The following is a 20,488-nucleotide window of genomic DNA, read 5'->3' on the forward strand; positions in this document are numbered from 1 at the left end:
TTGGATCAGTACTAGTTTTGTTCTGTTGTTTAAATTTTTCTTCTTGTGAGTTTAAAAGCAAGGCATGCTTGTGATGACTGTAACAGACTAATTTGGATCGCTGAAGCTGGTTCTGCTCTGGAGAGTAGTGGGGTTTTTTTCCCTTTTCTTGTTTTTGGGGGGAGGGAGGAGTATGGGGTTTGTTTTTAGTCTTTTTTTTTTTTTTTTAAACGATTGGACAGCCTTTAAGGGGAGGACAGAAAGATTCCACATTCCGCGTCCTAGACGTTTCTAGTTTAGAAAACCTGTTCTCCACCTGGTGCTCTTAGGAAGAAGTATAGGAAACGTTACATGTAACACTGTCCTTTTTGAAAATTGCCTCTTCTCCCCTCCCTCGAGTAGGTCCAATATTTGATGAAACTCATGAAAATTGGTGGAACTTGACTAGCCTCTTTTCTAGGATGCATTCTCTATGTGACTTTCAAGGAAATCTGTTTGCCATTTGATGATTTTTTTAAAGTTAATTTCGAACTTCTTCCACCGATAAATGAAGAAAAGTATTGAGCCTTTTGAAATACATTAAATGGATTAAGTTAATAATTTTTAAAAAATTTCCCTGTCAAAAAGAAAATGGAAGGTAAGCCACAGATGGGGAGAAAATTTTTAGAATTTAAAACTAAAATTACTGAGGAAAAGAGAAAGAAAGACGATTTTGGCTCACTGGCAGGATCTCAAAAATGAAATGAAGTGTCTGTAAGCTCCCATCAAAGAATTCAAACAGAGAAAGAAAGGGAGGTGGTGGAGACTGAGCTGATTAAATTTAAATTCCTTCTTAATCTATAAATACACATTTTAGCTATTTCTAGGATGACCGATTTCATCATATTTGATATCATATTAGATCAATGGTGAAAGAAGTTCTTGATCCATACAACTCAATAAAAACGTCTTCAGTTAAAACATTTTTGCTTAATAGGGTGATGTAAATGTGTAAGGAAAGGATGCTACCTAAACAGAACCTTTCTTTGTTTCTTCTTTTGGGGGGCCGCACCACTCTGCATGTTCCACTGACCAGGGATCAAACCCGCGTCCCCTGCATTGGAAGCACAGAGTCTTAACCACTGGACCGCCAGGGAAGTCCCTAAACAGAACCTCTTCTGTGTAGCATTCCCAGCCTTCCGACTGCTATCCAGGCCTGGGTGGGTGATTCCTCGTTGGTTCCAGAGCATTTTGGACAAAGCTTCTTCCAGTGCTTCTCATCACATTAATTATTGGGAGCTTTTCAGTAGCAAAGAGCTTCCCCCCTCCCCCAATTCTGTAATCCCACCATTTAGCACAGGATCTAGCACATAACTAGTAAATACATACACATTTGAAAAAGAAATTAAACTCTTGAAAATGACTTTGGAGAACAGGTAATCAGTATTGATAAAATTCTGAGGCATTCCTGGAGGAAAAATAGGAACCCCAGTTAAGAACTGTTGATTGAGGGGATGGGCAGGGAAAGGAGAGACAGCAAAGGAGACAGGCAGACTGCTCCCATATCTGATAACACTTTGTTGTATTACCTGGAATTACAATGTATTATGCATTATGGACAAATTGAACACTGGTCTCAGAGGCTAAGTCAACTTTTACGAGACTAATGTTGAAAAAGAAACCCTGAAAAAAATAAAATGGAGTTGTCAGAGATAATTCTGCTGAGCTGAGCTGATACTTCATGCAATTTTCTTAATAAATTAATACGACCATGTCAATGTTATATAACATTTGACTACAAAGAAATTTAATCTTCTGATAATAAGGTCATTTACTAAAATCACTATAGCAAGTTGCAAATCTCTACAAAACTTTTTGCTTCTTACCGTATATATGTATTAAAAGGTTATATATGTATTAGACGTGCTCTGTTCTTATACCCAGCCCAGTAGGTTTATTTATGTAAGCTATGTTTATAGTGACTGAACTATTTTCACAAATTAACCAAGGACGTAAATATCCCAGTCCACTTTGAGAACCCGATAAAGTCCATGGACCCTCAGTACAGAAGCCCCACCATGGTTCTAGTTAAAAACTAATATAAAAACTATAAAGCTATACCTACAGTTATTGCTTTTGCTGGGGGGTTTTTTGTGAATTATTAGTAAAAACCGATATTTGTTTTAAAAAATGGTCAACATAACCATGGTTGTCATAGAGAATTAATGACAAGGATATTTACTGTCACATCCATAATAATAAAAAATGAAGGATTAAATTATGACTAACCATATAATGGAATTACAAAGCAATCATTAAAAAGTGACACTGAGTACTGAATGACACTGAAAAATGTTCACAAAATATGCGAAGTAGCTTACACACAGTATTTATGTATGAGCTTTTTAAACAGATATGTATTAGTACAAACAGGAAAAACATTAGATAGCAAAATAATTGAATAAGAGTAATCTAAACAGGGGAACATGAAAAATTAATTTCAAGGGCTTTTCATTTATCTCTATTCATAGTATTTTACTATGAAGATTACTCTTGTAATCAGAAATGAAAAGCTTAGTAAAAAAGAAAAAATAAGGGGCTTCCCTGGTGGCGCAGTGGTTAGGAATCCGCCTGCCAATGCAGGGGACACGGGTTCAAGCCCTGGTCTGGGAAGATCCCACATGCCGCGGAGCAACTAGGCCCGTGAGCCACAACTACTGAGCCTGCGCGTCTGGAGCCTGTGCTCCGCAACAAGAGAGGCCGCGACAGTGAGAGGCCCGCGCACCGTGATGAAGAGTGGCCCCCGCTTGCCGCAACTGGAGAAAGCCCTTGCACAGAAACGAAGACCCAACAAGCCAAAAATAAATAAATAAATAAATAAATAAATTTATTAAAAAAAAGAAAAAATATTTAAAACAGTGTGGATGGGCTTTAATAGAATCAAACTGTTGAAAATTGCTGTGGGCAATAGTGAAGACATTGGTCACACACAGCGAAGTTGGAAGTACACAGCGTAATGCACAGGATTCTGTGGACACTCAAGTGGGTCTGCAGTAGTCAGCCTCCAGGCTGAGTCCCAACAGCCCCCTCCCCCCATAGTCACACCCCCGTGTTGTCTTCCTGTATCGTACCAGCCTTGATCTGTGTGATCAATGTAATCAGCAGAAATGAAGGCCTGTCCCTTCCTAGAAAAGGTAATAAAAGACTGAGAACTGCATCCTGGACAGCCTCTCTCATTACTGTCTACATGGGAAACCATGCCGTGAGCAGTCCTATGTGAGAAGCCCACGTGGCAAGGAACTGAAGCCGCCTACCAACAACCATGTGAGCAGCATAGGAAGCTGACCCTCTAGTCCTAGACAAGCCTCAGGTGCCCGCAGTCCTGGCTGACACCTTGATTACAGCCTCATGACAGACTGAGTCAGAACCATACAGCTAAGCTACTTCTGATTCCTGTCTCACAGAAACTGTGAGATAATAAATGTTTGTTGTTTTAAGGTTGCAGTCATTTGTAATGCAGCAATAGCTGACTATATACAGCTTACAGCTTTGGAGACTGGAGCCCTTTTAAGAACCTACCTTAGAGAAAAAGCACCTAGGCTATAACTCATTTTGCTCAAATTCAAGATTCTGATTTCCTTCTTGGTCTGACCCAAATCAGAAAAGATATTTGAGTACCTTTGCAAAATGTTCAGTTCCTTAGATGTGCCTTCTACTTCTTCCCCTCTCCCACTCGTATTTCATCCCATCTTCTCTTTCAGCTATTGTAAAGCTAGGGTCAGCAAACTCCTGTAAAGAGCCAAATAGTAAATATTCTAGGCTTCTCTGGAGCAACTACTCAACCCTGCTGCTGTAGTTTGAAAGCAGCCATAGACAATATCTAAATAATTGGGCGTGGCTGTGTTCCAATAAAACTTTATTTCAAAAACAGGCAGTAGACTGAATTTGGCTCCAGAACTGTGGCTTGCCAACCCCTGCTATAAAGGAAACTGATCAAGACCCTAGTAAGCTCGTGCAGGATATCCCATTCCCTCTAGCTGACTCAACAGATACTGTTCCAGAAATCCCCCACCCTTCCATGCATCAATTTGTCCCTCTTTACTGGATGCAAACATGTTATTCTCCTATCTTAAAAAAACAAAACAAAAATTCTCAACCCTGCTTCCATTTCTTGAGCTCACTGTATCGAATTCTGCTTCTTTCCTCTCCTAAGCCTGCTCTTATCAGGCTTGGTCACCAATGATCTTCAAATCACTAAATTCAACCATCAATTCTCAATCTTCATTATACTTCACTTGGCAGCAGCAGTTGACCCAGATGATCACTCCCTCTTTCTTAAAATAAATTTTTTTTTTTTGACTTCCAAGATACCTTGATCACTTTTGGGGTTTTCTTTTCTCTTTATCAGTAAATGGCAACCCATTCTTCGAGTTGCTCAGACCAAAACCATTGGAATCATTCGACTCCTCTTTCACAGGCCACATCTGATCTGCTGGCAAATTTGTAGGCTCTACCCTCAAAATATATCCACTCCTGAGAATACTCCCCATGTTACTCGGAATAAAATTCTCACAATGGTCGATAAGGTCCTAAATTATCTTGCCATTCCTTCTACTAGAAGATAAACACATGGCTCACTCCCTCATATCCATTAGGACTCCCCTCTGTAGAATATAATATCCATGAGGACAGGGGATTTTTCTTTGTTTACTGTTACATCTCCATTAACTTACTTAGTACCTGACACATAGTTAAGTCCTTAAGAAATATTTGTTGAATGAATGAGTTAACTGTGAAAAGAGACCAAAAACAAAAACAAACCCCCCCAAAACAAACAAACAAAAAACCCCAAACCAAAAAACAAACCATTTTCAAAGTTGATGGGAAACTTATTAGCAAAACAAATTGTGTATATTAACTTTTTTCTCAATTTCCATTTTCATAGTGTTTGTAAAACATAATCAAAGCCCCTGATAACTTACAGCAGAAAGACTGGAATACGAGTCAATGCACCTAGATTTTGCCGCATACTAGCCTCTAAAGACTTTAGTTTTTCTGACACTTACTAACCTCTGACGACCATGGTTTTCAGATCTGTAAAATGACGACTGAACCAGGAGTCTTGGACCCCTTTAAAATCTACAAACTTCCAAAATTTTACATATAACTTCAGAGGCTTATGAGATGACAGATGCTCCCCAAACCCACAGGGATCTGGCCACAGCTTCCATAAAGGTGTGTTGATAGGGAAGTACAAGTTTGACTTCCTGGAAAAAATGTCATGCTTTATAGAAGTGTCATACCAGCTGATAAGCTGGTGACACAGAAGTGAAACAAACACTTATTTAAGGGCTTAAAATGTCCAAGGTGTTAACGTTAGATATGGAAAAAGTTATCTTCTGGTCTCCAACAATAACAATGGAAAGTAAGTAGGAATTTTCATCTTTTCAGATTTTTGTAGAAGACCATGTAAATGAGTCCCTAAAAGTTATGTAACATGTATAAGGTCACACAGCTAATAAATGGCTGAGCAAGAATTCAAATATAGGTCTATGAAACCCCAAACCTACACTATTTCCAATGTACCATATACCACAAGTTTTAGTTCAAGGACACAACATATCTGAGATTGCCACAGAAACTGAAGGAATCTTGATTAGACAGACAACTAGCTGTACTCTACCTCTAGTATAGTTATAAAAAATTATCTTTATAGCTGAGTCATAGGTCATTATGAAGGATATTTCCAGAATTCACAGGTAAGTCCCATAAGGGCAGAGGCTATGTAGATATCCTACTAGAAAAAATCTGCTCATAAGCTAATAGGAATACTCAGTTATATTTCTGAATATAAACTAATAGCTATTCCTGCATATTTTTTAAAGGAAAAGATGCTAAAATTTGTGGATGAATGCCTACTGTATTCTAATATTTTATGGTATTTATCAAAATGATTCTGTAAGGCAGGCATCAGATAGATTAAAAAAAAACAAGACTCAAGACTGAGCAAGGCATTATGCATCTTGAATATTAACCAGCTGAGTAGAGATGTGACTAGAGCCCATCTGCTTCCAACCGCTGCAGCTCATATCCACTTGGATATTCACAGAGAACCCCAACTCAAAATGATTAAAATAACCTGTTCTTTCTCCTATGTTCCTCATTTCAGTGAATGGCATCATCATCCACTTGGGCTCAAGAATAACTGAATAACTTCATACCTATTAGGACAGCTGCTACTACAATCCCCCCTCCCCCAAAACCAAAAAACAAAAACAGAAAATAAGTGTTGGTGAGGATGTGGAGAGATTGAAACCCTGTGCACTCTTCTTGGGAATGTAAAATGGTACAGCTACTATGGAAAACTGTATGGTGGTTCCTAAAAAAATTAAAAATAGAATTAGCATATGATCCAGCAATTCTACTTGTGGGTATATATACCCAAAAGAATTGAAAGCAGGGTCTTACTCCCTGCTATCTCTGCCAAAAAAAAAAGAGAAAGAAAAAAAGAAAGCAGGGTCTCAAAGAGGTATCTGCACACCCATGTTCATAGCAGCATTGTTCATAATAGCTAAAGCATGGAAGGAACCCAAGTGTTCATCAGTGAATGAACGGATAAGCAAAATGTGGTATGTACATACAATGGAATAATATTCAACATGAAAAGCAAGGAAATTCTGCAGTCTGTTACAACATGGATGAACCCTGAGGACACTGGGCTAAGTGAAATAAGCTAGTCACAAAAAGACAAATACCGTATGATTCCATTTATATGAGATACTTAGAATAGTCAAAATCATAAAGACAGAAGGTAGAATGGTGGTTACCAGGGGCTAGGGGGAGGGGAGAATGGAGAGTTATTGTTTAAGGAATACACACTTTCAGTTTTGCAAGATGAAAAGAGTTACGAGGATGGACGGTTCGTGGTGATGGTTGCACAACAATGTGAACGTATTTAATACCACTAAACTGTACACTTAAAAATGGTCAAGATGGTAAATGTTATGTTAGTGTATTTCACCACAAAAATGGTGGAAACAAACAAAAAAATAATTACATAGAATTTAAAAATTAAAAAACAATGTACATATCTATACTAGTTATCTATTGCTCCATAAAAATTACTCTAAAACTTAGTGGCTTAAAATAACAAACCTTCATTATCTTAGAGTTTGAGCCGCTTAGCTTAGCTAGGTGGTGCTAGCTCAGGGACTCTCATGAGGTTGCAGTCAGGATGCTGGCAGACTGCAGTTATCTGAAGGCTTAGAGCTGGAGGCTCTGCTCCCAAGAGGGCTCACTCACGAGGCTGTTGGCGGGAGGCCTCAGAGTTCCTCACCAGCTGGGCCTCTTCACTGGGCTGCTTGAATGTCCTCATAACATGATAGCTGGCTTCCTCCAGATGGATGATCCCAAGACAGCAAGGCTGAAGCTGCAGTGTCTTTTATGATCTAGTCTTGGAAGTCACGCACTGTCATTTGGTCAGCCTTATTCAATGTGAAAGAGAACCATATACAAAAGGGTGTGTGTGAATACCAAGAGGCAGAAATCTCTGGTGGGCATTTTAGAGGATGGCAACCACAAAGAACTTTACATAGTAAACTACAAAACATTGCTAAGAAAATTTAAAGAAGACCTAAATACTGCTTTAGGTCATGTTTACGCACTGGAACTCTCATTACTGCAAAAATGTCAGTCCTCCCCAAATTTATCTATAGAGTCAATGCAATTCCAATAAAAATCCAAGCAGGGTTTTTTGTGGAAGTTGATAAACTGATTTTAAAATTTGTATGGAAACAGTAACACCAAGAACATCCAAAACAGCATCAAAGTATGTAGGAGGTTGTCAAACTAGACTGCCTGTTTTTTTTTTCCCCTGGAAAAAATCTATTTTATTTACTTTTAATGATATATATATATTTTTTAAAATGTTGAAACAGTCTCAAATTTATAGAAAAGTTGCAAGTTCAACACAAAAACATTTTTTCCCTGAGCCATTTGAGAGTAAGCTGCTGATAGCGATACTCAATCTCACCTGAACACCTTTGCATTTATTTCCAACAAACAAGGACAATCTCCTACAAACCATAATATAGCCATCACCACTGGGAAATAAGCATTAACACATTTCTACCATAGAATCCTCAGACCCTATCCAAGATTCTGCATTGGGTTAAAATCACGTGTTGCATTTAGTTGTCACTTCTCTTTGGTCACCTTCAGTTTAGAACAATTCCTCAGACTTTCTTTGACTTTCATGAACTTGACAGTTTTGAAGATTACTGGCCAATTATTTCGTAGTACGTCCCTTAATTGAGTTGCCTGATGATTAGATTCAGGTTACACATCTTCGGCAGGAAGAACAAAAAAGTGATGCTGTTTCTTCTGCCTTTGTTTCTTTTTAACAGACTTTATTTTTTTAGAGCAGTTTAGGTTCACAGCAAAATGCCTTTTTGTAAATAAAGTTTTACTGGGACATAGTCACTCCAAATTATTTATGTATTGTCTAGGGCTGCTTTCTATTTACAATAGCTGAGGTGCGTAGTTGTAACAGACCATTTGGCCTGCAAAGCCTGTAACATTTAATGTTTGGCCCTTTAAGAAAATGTTTGCTGACTCCTACTCAACTGACTAGGAAGACTTACTAGAGAGCTACAGTAAGACAGTGTGGTATTAGTGAATGGATACATGAGGACTTGGCAAGCTTTTACTGTTGTAAATGTGCCCACTTTAAAAAGATAATCTCACCTGAACATCAATTTGAAAATTAATTCCTAACCTGTTTAAAACTGCAGTTTCACTGGATTTTGAAAACATTTATTAAAATTTCAGACACAAAAAAAGGGAAGACATTTTGATGAATTTCAAGAACTGACTGACATCAGGGAAAAAGAAAATTAGCAAGACATATTTCATTAAAAATCTGTTTTAATTAACTGTTGGATAAAATTGAAAACTGAGGACTATTATTAAGAAAACACAACCAACAACATAATTCTCCCATTTTGATCTATATACTTTATAAGGCATTTATTTCAACTATGACGGCCATTAAAACAAATATAAAACAAACTCAACCCTAAAACCAGGCCTTTGAATCCCCACATCACAAAGTGTTAACCTACGCTAGAAAGAAGACTCCATGTCTGCAAGGATTTTTTGTATATATTATGGTCTGGCAGCATCTGGAAGAGGGCCTAGATAATTTATTCTTTATTTAACTTTTCCAGCTTTATTGAAGTATAATTGACAAATAGAAATTGTATGTATTTAAAATATTATATATATGATGATTTAATATACTAATTATTTGTTTTATTGAATGAACCAAGAAAAGCTGTAACGAAGCATATTCAACTACACCGCTCCCACTAAACAGTATTTTGGTGCAAAGTATATTTTTACTAGTAAAAATAAAAATTTTTAATTTAAAATAGCTTATACAATCTCTTTGTATCTTTGTATTTATTTACAGTGTACAGTGCATATCATATAACTGCACAGTAGTACATTATATGATTTAAAAGTAAATACACACACAGGAGTTTCTAGAATTCTGTACTGATGGGTTACATGATCAAACAGAGATTACTCCTCTGCAGGAGAGGAGTAATTACCTCCTCTGCTCAAAGCATAACTAGTTCATGAATAGGAAAGAAAAAATTTGAGAGTATACATTTAGAAACTTATAGAGGAACTTGACAGTAATTTTATGTTTGTTCAATTTAGTTTTTAAAATGGGCTTGTTTTCTGTCTTTTTTAAATTTAATTTTTCTAGTAATTTATTTTTTATTGTAATTTGTAAAAGTATCAGTCTGCTATGTATAGAAAATTTTAAAAATGGTCCTTCATCAGAGGTAATCTCAGAAGCACTGCTGCAGAGAACAGTCAAAAGGCAAATCTGATCATGATGCTTCTTATATGTTTTCAATGGCTCCCAAGGGGCCTGAGATGAGGGGCTTTAAGATCTGCCCACAACCCTCCCAACCTTCTCCCCTCGGGCCCTTTTTGCTTCCCTTCCTCACACCTCACGAATACACCTCACTCACTCTAAAGGCACAGGATGAATTTTATTCCCTGGTCTGAACACTCAATGTCCAACTCAACCTGACAGATCTCTTTTACCAAACTCCTACTCATCCTCTTTGCGGTCACTTCTGGAAAGCGCTCCCTGTTCCTTAAGCCTAGGTTAAGTGCCTGTCCTCGTACGTGTCTAGCACAGTGCCTGGTTATTCATTCAATAAACATTGTTTTAAACTTGATTGTGGCAATCTTTTTTAAAAAAATAAATTTATTTATTTATTTATTTTTGGCTGCACCTAGTTGCGGCGAGCAGGGGCTACTCTTCATTGTGGTGCGTGGGCTTCTCATCGTGGTGGCTTCTCTTGTTGCGGAGCACGGGCTCTAGGCACGCGGGCTCAGTAGTTGTGGCTCATGGACTCTAGAGCGCAGGCTCAGTAGTTGTGGCGGACGGGCTTAGCTGCTCTGTGGCATGTGGGATCTTCCCGGACCAGGGATCGAACCCGTGTCCCCTGCATTGGCAGGTGGATTCTTAACCACTGCGCCACCAGGAAAGTCCCCATTCAATAAACATTTTATCAAACAAAATCTATGTTCCTATCATGATACCTACTGTCTCCCCCAAAATAAACTCTACTGAGAATAAATGGATGTCTATCAGCTTCAAATATTAAACAAAAAACAAACAAAACAAACGATAATTTCTAAAGGAAAAAAACCTCTCAATTACTATCTTTCTTCCCTTTCTCACTTCATTTATGAGACCATTATTGCCATCATGTCCCAATTTCGGAATGAAGAAAACACGTACTAGTAACAACTTTCATCTCAAAATTACTTTCATATGACTGCCTTAAAAGGGAATGCTTCTTTCTGAACCCAACTGCCCGACCTCCCACACTGTGACACAGATTTAAAACACAGGTTTATTGACTAATATAACAAAAATAAGCTACAAAAAGGAAATCTGCTGCTGTTTATCCTTGGCCCAAGCATTTTATTGTAACTGATAACATTTTATACTGACGTTAAGTTAAAAAAAGAGTTCTGAACCCAAATGATGTTACAATTAAATCAGTATTTTAAACCAAAGAGCACTTCACATTTTTAAGATTTAAGGAAGCCTGGTAATATCATACTTCTTAATTTATCAATAAAGAAACAGCAAAAAGTAATTTATAAGCAGAACTGGGGTTTCGTACATTTTGCACAAATCTGTCAGGTGATGATATACATTCTATACTGCACGACAAAACTGTTCTTCAGGGGGACTTCCCTGGTGGCGCAGTGGTTAAGAATCCGCCTGCCAATGCAGGGGACAAGAGTTCGAGCCCCGGTCCGGGAAGATCCCACATGCCGCGGAGCAGCTAAGCCCGTGCGCCACAACTACTGAGCCTGCGCTCTAGAGCCCGCGAGCCACAACTACTGAGCCCGCGAGCCACAACTACTGAAGCCCACGCACCTAGAGCCCGTGCTCGGCAACAAGAGAAGCCACCGCAATGAGAAGCCTACGCACCGCAACGAAGAGTAGCCCCCGCTCGCCGCAACTAGAGAAAGCCCGTATGCAGCAACAAAGACCCAACGCAGCAAAAAAATAAATAAATAAATAAATAAAAATTTATTAAAAAAAACTTCTTCATATGAAGTTACTAAAATTTCACTAAGATAAGCTTACTGTCTTACAGTTCTCTGTGGTAGTAATGCTCTGACAAGGATTACTACTACGTTTTAAACAACCAAAAAAAGACCCCATAAATATTCTGGACTGTGCATTTTAACTCATCTTTTTTGATTGAAGAACAAATTGTCAATATTTGTATCAAAGCTTTAAAGATGTAATAAAATTAGATACAGTTTAAACTCATGAGAATAACGGACAGTAGTTATGTCACTACTTATAGCCAAAGAGCAACCAAGTGAACAGCTGGGATTTGGAGGAAAATCAGATGAAGGCTGAAACCTAAACTACTTCTGGAGTAATACAATCTTCTTCTTTTACTTCCTAATTTAAGAGAAAGCAAGCAACTGTTACCTAGATAATCTTAAAAGTATTCACATACATTTTTATATGAAAATTTAAACTATGTTTCACTTAGCCTAATAACAACATTCTTTAAATACTTAACAACTGATAGCAGGGGAAGTGGACCAGAATGTGCTAGTCACGTTGTGATAAAACTTCACACATCCAAGATAGGAAAACCCTGGTAATTCAGCTAAAGTTATAAGAGATGATAAGTTCTAACTGCATAGATTACCTCCCAAAATCATCAGTGAGTGATACCTACTATTTACCAAGTAGCTTATTATACTTACCACTCAATATACACACATCAAAAAAAAATAATAACCACGGGAATTTCTCAACAAGACAATAATCAATGAGAAATAAGCAACTCAGCCACCAGAAGCAGTATTAGAATAGGATGGTATTTTAATTTTTGAGTTGTATTCGACAAAGTTTTTTTTTTTTATTTTATCAGCAAAACGAGTTTATTCGTCGACGAAGATTTTGAGTTCAGAATTTTATGTCTGACAAAAAATTGTTTTTTCTTGATAACGCAGTATCATAATGATCAACTATTATCCTGTTCTCAGAGTCTGAATTATGAATTCAGGGCAGTTTTCCCTGGATTCAATAGCCCTAGAAGGTAGAACTCTGAACTCTCCTATCATCATTTTATAGTCTTTCTGCCTCTTCCCTTCCTTTCATAGTTGTCCCTCACTGATCACTACTGCCTGTGTGCCTTCAGAGCACCCCTTCAGCCCCCAAAATTGTTTGGAAGCCAAATACCAGGCTCATTGTAATTAGATATAAAGTAAGAGTTAAGTAGGTTCTGAAAGATTTACTACTCTCTTGAGCGCTGGATGGATAATAGCCTTTAGTGCTGAGACCTTACGTTTCTACTTTGGATGTTCAAAGGTATGCTGCTGTTGTTGTTGTTGTTGTTTTTGATTTGTTTGTTTTTAAACTTTACTTCCTTATTCTTAATGGGTAGCCTTAAGTTGCCTCATCTACCTCATAGGGTTGTGTTTGGATGATTAAATGGAAATAATGAATCCAATTGCTTGGGTCAGGGCCTGGTCATGGAAGGAAATCTACAGATTCTAGTCGTTTCCTCCTCCCTCTTTAAGTGCATTTCATATTTCAAGCTGTAAAATCTGACCTCCAAATAAGTGAATGTTACTGTATTATTTTTAGAAGCTTGTGACCAAGATGGTTAGGGAACTAACTAAAGACATGAAGGATGTGTCTGAACAGGCGGACACTGGGGAAGCTGGCAAGGGAGTTGTCTGACTGCCATCTTCAATTATTTGAAGAAAGGTATATGTAAAAATGACTATTCTTAATTCTGTCAACAGATGCACTGTTTAACAAGGGCTCAAAAACATGTTTGTGCTTGCATAAGTGCTTCTCCAGAGAAAACAGGAATAAAGAGAAGTCACAGGATAATAGACTTCAGTTCAAAACAAGGATGGAATTTTAATTTAAAACATCCAAAAATAACACAGATTTCCACACTATCACTACAAGTTTTTAAGCAACGGCTAGTGGCCAGGTAGTTTTGAGGGGATTTTTGTGAAAGGTGGAAGAATATATTAGCTGCCCTTTGAAGGCCCGTTCTAACTCTATAAGAGACGATACATTTTATACAGATAGTCCAAAACCAGAAGTTCTTGTTTCTGCATTTAATTTTCACACTAAAAAATAAATCCTGAAGAATACTGGAAGAGTATAGAAGCAACCCAAGAGCCACACAGTATCCAAAGTTCTTTGTTCAACTTAATTATACAATAGTACTTACATATCAGTTGTATCTGTCTACAAAGAGTTTAGATTAGAAACACTCCAGGTGATTAAAAGTATTTTCTTTTTTGAGCAGGAAAATCCAACTACATCAATAGCATCGTCACCATCACCATACACACACGATGTCATGAAAAGGAACTGGGAACTAGCCTTACTTTTTAAAAAATCACTTCAAAGATGAATCATATAACATATGGACACTGACAGAGCTTGAGAATCCAAGTAAATGAAAGAAGAGAGGAAGGAAACTAATTATAAAAATGGGTTTCAGCAATCCGCAGGAATGTAGGAACTCCAAGACAGTTGGCTATAACCCCCACTCACAGAGCTAAAGAAAACTATATAAAAGAAAGCTCAAGAGGAGTACAGAAAAATCTGCCAAATTACCAAGTTGTTATCATTGTTAATGTAGGTCCTCCCCTCACTTGCATGGGAGGTAGGAAGAGGTACGTGGAACGTTTTAGCTTAAACCAAGTATCACCTGAGTTTGTTTAGGTAAGAAAAGTGCTACTAGTAAAGGCTAATTTAGAGGTAAAATTAATCATAAAACAAATGTGATTTCCCCCCCAAAACTCCAGATATTAATCTGCTATTACTTTTGGTTTAATTTCATAAAAGTGGGCAAAAAATGACCCAGTGCCCCTAAAGAGGCATACATATGATCTGTCGGCCAAACTACTTCTTCTAGTGGGAACCACCCTCTCCTACTACATTACAACAGGACTATAAATCAGGGCCCGACTATAAAGCAGGACAAGAGACCCAGGCTGGCCAGAGTATTCTATTCCTTAAACTAGTGAGGAAGATTGGCTCCTTGATGAATCTGGAGATGAAAGTGGCCACCACACAGTCTGCCAGTTTAAAAAAAGAAGCAGAGCTGGGGAAGGAGAGAAAGCCAGCACATTTCTGTTTCACTTAAGGTAGCCTCAACTGGATTTCTGACTCTTACAATTGAAAGAACCCTAATACCTATAGGTTCTCTATTTGCTTCTTGTGGTTCAGAAAGGAAGAGTTTCTCACTGCTTAACTGCAGAATGAAGATGAAGGTGACTACACGGTCTTTAATTAATTAGTCTTTAATTAATCTAGTACTTCAGTACTAGACATGTGAAAGAATTATGAACAGAAGATTTAGCTTTTACTCCAACCCTCCAAAAAAGCCCCATGGCAAATTAGAGAAATTAAGCAAAGCTCATGGTTAACATCGCTACAAAAAAATAGCACTCTGAGAGAAAACCTCTGCAAATCACACATCTCATTGACTTGTATCCAGAACACACAAAGAACTCTTATGACTCAATGAGAAGAAAAATAACCCAATTTTTAAAAGATGGGCAAAAGATTTCAGTAGACATTTCACCAGAGAAAACAAGCCAAAGACTTATTAATAAGCACATGAAAAGGTGCTCAACACTATTATTCATTAGAGAAATACAAATTAAAACCACGAGATACTTATTTATATCCACCAGAATGGATATAATTTTTTTTTAAAAAGACTCTAACAACTGCTGGTAAAGATGCAGAGAAATGAGAATCTCCAAACATTGCCGTTGGGAATGCAAAATAACGTATAGCCACTTTGGAAAACAGTTTAGCAGTTTCTTAAAAGATTACACATAAATCTGCCATACAACCTGGAGATTTCACTCCATGATACTCATGAGAAATGAAAACATACGTCCATGCAAAGACTTGCACATGAATGTTCGTAACAGGATTATTCATAATAACCAAAAAGGGGAAGCAATCCAAATGTCCATCAATGGTAAAAGGAGAAGCAAAATGTGGTCTATCCATAGAATGGAATACTGAGCTACTGTCCGTCCATAAAAAGGAAAGAACTACTGACACATGCCACAACATGATAACCAAAAAATATTATGCTAAGTAAAAGAAACTCAAAAGGAATACATATTGTATATTTCTATTTATACATAATGTCCAGAAAAGGGAAATCTATAGAGACAGAATATAAACTAACGGCTGCCTGGGGATGGGAATGGGAATTAACTAAAAAGGGGAATAAGAGATTTTATACTGAAGTGATGAAAATGTTTTAAAACTGGATTATGGTAATGATTTACACAAGTCAGTAAAGTTACTAAAAATCACTGTAAACCTAAAATGGGTGAATTTTATGATATGTAAATTATGCCTCAAAAAAGTTAATGAGAAAAAGTGAAATAAAAGAGACTAGAGAAGACATAATAAGCAAGCAGAAATTATGAACCTTGACTGGATCCTGGATTGGGGGAAAAAACAGCTATTAAAGACAATAGGCGACAACTAACGAAATCTGAATTTGGACTAGATATTAAATGATATTATGAAACTATTGCTGATTTTTTTAGGTGTTACAATAGTATTATGGCTATACAGGAGAATGTCTTCATTCTCAGAAGATGTAAGCTCAAGTACACAGAGGTGAAGTTTCATGTCTCCAAACTTATTTCAAATAACTCAGGGAAATAAAAGCATCTGTACTTAGAAAGTTAAAGCAGGGACTTCCCTGGTGGTCCAGTGGTTAAGAATCCACCTTCCAATGCAGGGGAGGCGGGTTTCATCCCTGGTCTGGGAACTAAGATCCCACATGCTGCGGGGAGCCCCGCGCGCTGCAACTAGAGAGCCCGCACGCTGCAACAAAGACCTGATGCAGCCAAAAATAAGTAAATAAACAATAAAAAAAAAAGAAAGATAAAGCAAACGTAGCAAAACAATAATTGGTAATTGGTGAATTTAGGGTGATTAGTAACTACCGGCATTCAATATAATACTTTTTAAAATTTTTGTAGGTCTGAAACATTTCAAGGCAACAAGGACCTACTGTATAGCACAGGAAACTATAGTCAATGTCCTGGGATAAACCATAATGGAAAAAAATATATATAAAAGAATATATATATGTATAACTGAGTCACTTTGCTGCACAGCAGAAATTAAAACAACATTGTAAATCAACTATACTTCAATTTTAAAAAAATGTTTCAAAACACAAAGTTGGGGGGAAAAGAGCACTCCTTTTATTTTCTCAAAAAATTTTTAATTGAGGTAAATACTGGTTTACAACATAAGTTTCATGTGTACAACTTTATATTTCTACTTCTGTACCTACAATGTGCTCACCAAAAATTTACTTTTCATCTGTCACCATACAGTTGATCCCCTTTATCCATTTTGCCCTCCCCTCTGCCCCTTCCCCTCTGATAACTACTACTCTGTTCTCTGTATCTATGTATTTGTTTTTGTTTGGTTTCTTCATGTTTTCTTTTTATATTCCACATATGAGTAAAATCAAAAGGTACTTATCTTTCTCTGACTTAATTTCACTTAGCATTAATACCCTCAAGGTCCATGTTGTCACAAATGGCAAGATTTCATCTTTTTTATGGCTGAGTAGTATTCTGTTGTGTGTGTGCGTGTGTGTGTGTGTGTGTATATATATATATATATGTATATATATGTATGTGTATATATATATATACGTATATATATGTATGTATGTACACCACATCTTCTTTACCCATTCATCTGCTGATGGGTACTAAGGCTGTTTCCAAATCTTGACTCTCACAAATAAGGCTGTGATGAACACAGGGGTACATATGTGTTTTCGAATCAGTGTTTTCACTTTCTTTGGATAAATACCCTGAAGTGCAATGGCTACATCATAGGGTAGTTCTATTCTAGACTTTTTAAGGAGCCTCCATACCGTTTCTCCACAGCTGCTCCACCAACTTACATTCCCACCCACAGTGCAGGAGGGCCCCTTTCTCCACACCTCGACAACACTTGTTGTTTCTTTGCCTTTTTGATAACAGCCATTCTAACGGGTGTGTGAGGTGATACCTAATTGTGGTTTTGATTTGCATTTCCCTAAAAATTGGTGACGCTGAACATCTTTACATGGAGCACTCTCATTTTAAAGTGTAACCAAATGTAAAAGGACTCACCAATGTAGTTCTCTGGACATTTCAGAAAGAGGCACACAGTTGAGGTTTAAAGACTGTCATGTCTTTGATCTATGGCTGTTAATATACAGCAAATAATGGAGGGAAGAAACGAGAACTCAAAGTATGAAATAATTATGCACAGACTCAGCAAATTAGAACTTTCTAGAAATGCTACTGCCAACTAATACTTTTTGAAGTAGTCATTTAAGACAAAGCAACATAGTTATTAGTTGGTGCAGAAATCTTTAGTTATATAGCAGTGCCCGAGAAAGCATTTTTGAATGAAGGTCAATACATTTTCCCACCTGAAAGAGCACCCATTCCCACCTATATCTTTTGGCTGATATAAAGATCAAATGAAATCATATACACAAAAGTGCTAAATTTTGATTTAAAAAAATTTATTCATTTATACTTTGTACCTTCCTAGTAAGAATAGGAATAAAACATAGATTAAACCTAGCATCATATTTGGTCCTGTCTATAATTGGATTTCCTCAATTTTGTAGTCAACACTGCACTAACAATTCTTCAAAGCATTGTCAGTGTTCATTATGAATAATTTCCTTTCACTACTCTAACTTGGGCATTTTGTCTTACTACTTACTTACTATGCCATAATTTGTTAACAGTGTACTTTTGCTGTTGGTGGTGGGATTTTTTGTTTTTGTTTTTACATATACATGTATCTATTCTTTTTCAAATTCTTTTCCCATTTAGGTTGTTACATAATATTGAGCAGAGTTCCCTGTGCTGTATACAGTAGGTTTTCGTTGGTTATCCATTTTAAATATAGCAGTGTGTACATGTCAATCCCAAACTGCCCAACTATTCCTTTCCCCCAGCTAACTCTAACAGTGTACTTTTGTTGTTGTTGTTTTTGGCTGTGATCCTAGTTCCCCAACCAGGGATCGAACCCGTGTCCCCTGCAGTGGGAGTGTGGAGTCAACCACTGGACTACCAGGGAAATCCCTTTAACAGTGTACTTATTTTTTTTTAAATAAATTTATTTATTTTATTTTTGGCTGCGTTGGGTCTTCACTGCTGCGCGTGGTCTTTCTCTAGTTGCGTCGAACGGGGGCTACTCTTCATTGCAGTGCACAGGCTTCTCATTGCGGTGGCTTCTCTTGTTGCAGGGCATGGGCTCTAGGCACGCGGGCTTCAGTAGCTGTGGCGTGTGGGCTCAGTAGCTGTGGCTCGCAGGTTCTAGAGCGCAGGCTCAGTAGTTGTGGCACACGGGCTTAAGTTGATCCACTGTATGTGGGATCTTCCCGGACCAGGGCTCGAACCCATGTCCCCTTCATTGGCAAGTGGATTCTTAACCACTGCGCCACCAGGGAAGCCCAACAAGTGTACTTTTAACAATTTATAGTTTTAACAGCTTAAACTCATCAGACACTAATGTAAAACAGGAATCTTGTTATGAATCAAAAGGAATGTTCACCTGGAAGTTCAAACAAAAAGTCACATTTATAGTTTTTACAATAAAGAAAACATTCTTGGAATTGGACCTTGAAATAAAATATCTAAGAAGAAAAAAAGATATGCTAAGATGTACATAGGACAGCTTAGACAAAGTACTCTAGCAGATGGCAGAAGGCAGAAATTGTACCCACTATGATAGCTATAATCAAAAAGAGGGACAATAACATACACTGATGAGGATGTGGAGAAACTGTAAGATGATCGTGGGGATGTAAAATGGCACAAGTACCTCAGAAAACAATTTGGCAGTTACTCAAAATGTTAAACATGGAGTTATCATGTGACCTAGTAATTTCACTCCTAGATATATACCCAAGAGGAATGAAAAACATGTCCATGCAAAAACATGTACATCAACGTTTATGGCAGCATTATCCAATATAAGCCAAAAAGCAGAAACATCCAAATGTCCATCAACTGACGAAAGGATAAACAAAATGTGATATATCCATTGAATGGAACATTATTCAGCCATGAGAAGGAATGAAGAACTGATACATGCTAGAACATGGATGAACCTTGAAGCATTATGTTAAGTGAAAGAAGCCAGAAACAAAAGACCACATATTGTATGATCCGTTTTTGGTATCCAGGAATGACCAGAATGGGCAAATCTCCACAGATGGGAAGTAGATTTGTAGCTGTCTGGGGCTGGGGGGTGGAGGGAATCAGGAGTGATAGTTAATGAGCATGGGGTTTCTTTTGGGGGTAATGAAAACGTTCTCAAACTAGATAGAGGTGATGGTTGCACAACTCTGCGACTATACTAAGAACCACTGAATTAATACATTTTAAAAGTAAATTTTATGGTATGTGAATTATATCTCAACAAATCCGTCATTTAAAAAAAATCCAGCCTCCTCACCACCCCCCCCAAATAAGCAAAGAACATAAAAAGACAACTCACAGAATAAAAAATATAAATGACTAATGAATCTACAAAAAGTTCAAATAGTTGTAACCAAAAAAACATAAACTTTAACAAAACACAAAAACGAGAATGGGTTAATGATCTGGGCCAAAGCAAGGACAAGAAGAGATAGGCAGAGCAAATGATCAAGTTTTATTTTATTCTGAGGGATCAAGAAAGCTACTAAAAGCCACAATCAGCAAATAAGAATCAATGAAGTAACAGACATAGAGAATTATCTTAGGTGTAGTGTACAGCCATATGAAATAGGGAGATCTTAGAGACTAATAGGGTAGTGGGAAAGTTACCGATAATCCAAGCACTAAGAGACTATGGTTGGTGTCCAGAAACTTA

At 37.4% G+C, this 20,488-nt stretch overlaps 1 protein-coding gene across 3 annotated transcripts in view; it reads right to left on the bottom strand.

Annotated features, from left to right (window-relative positions):
* RALA (RAS like proto-oncogene A) overlaps positions 1-20,488 on the bottom strand; it is a 72,161-nt gene that overhangs the window by 42,518 nt on the left and 9,155 nt on the right. Inside the window, exon 2 of one of the 3 annotated variants that reach the window (XM_061197575.1) lies at positions 3,637-3,747. The exons of the other annotated variants lie outside the window; for them this stretch is intronic. The gene's annotated coding sequence lies outside the window, so the exon portion shown is untranslated. The remainder of the gene's footprint in view (positions 1-3,636; positions 3,748-20,488) is intronic. 3 annotated transcript variants of the gene reach the window in all.

This window comes from Eubalaena glacialis, chromosome 8 (assembly GCF_028564815.1).
Source record: "Eubalaena glacialis isolate mEubGla1 chromosome 8, mEubGla1.1.hap2.+ XY, whole genome shotgun sequence".
NCBI lineage: Eukaryota > Metazoa > Chordata > Mammalia > Artiodactyla > Balaenidae > Eubalaena > Eubalaena glacialis.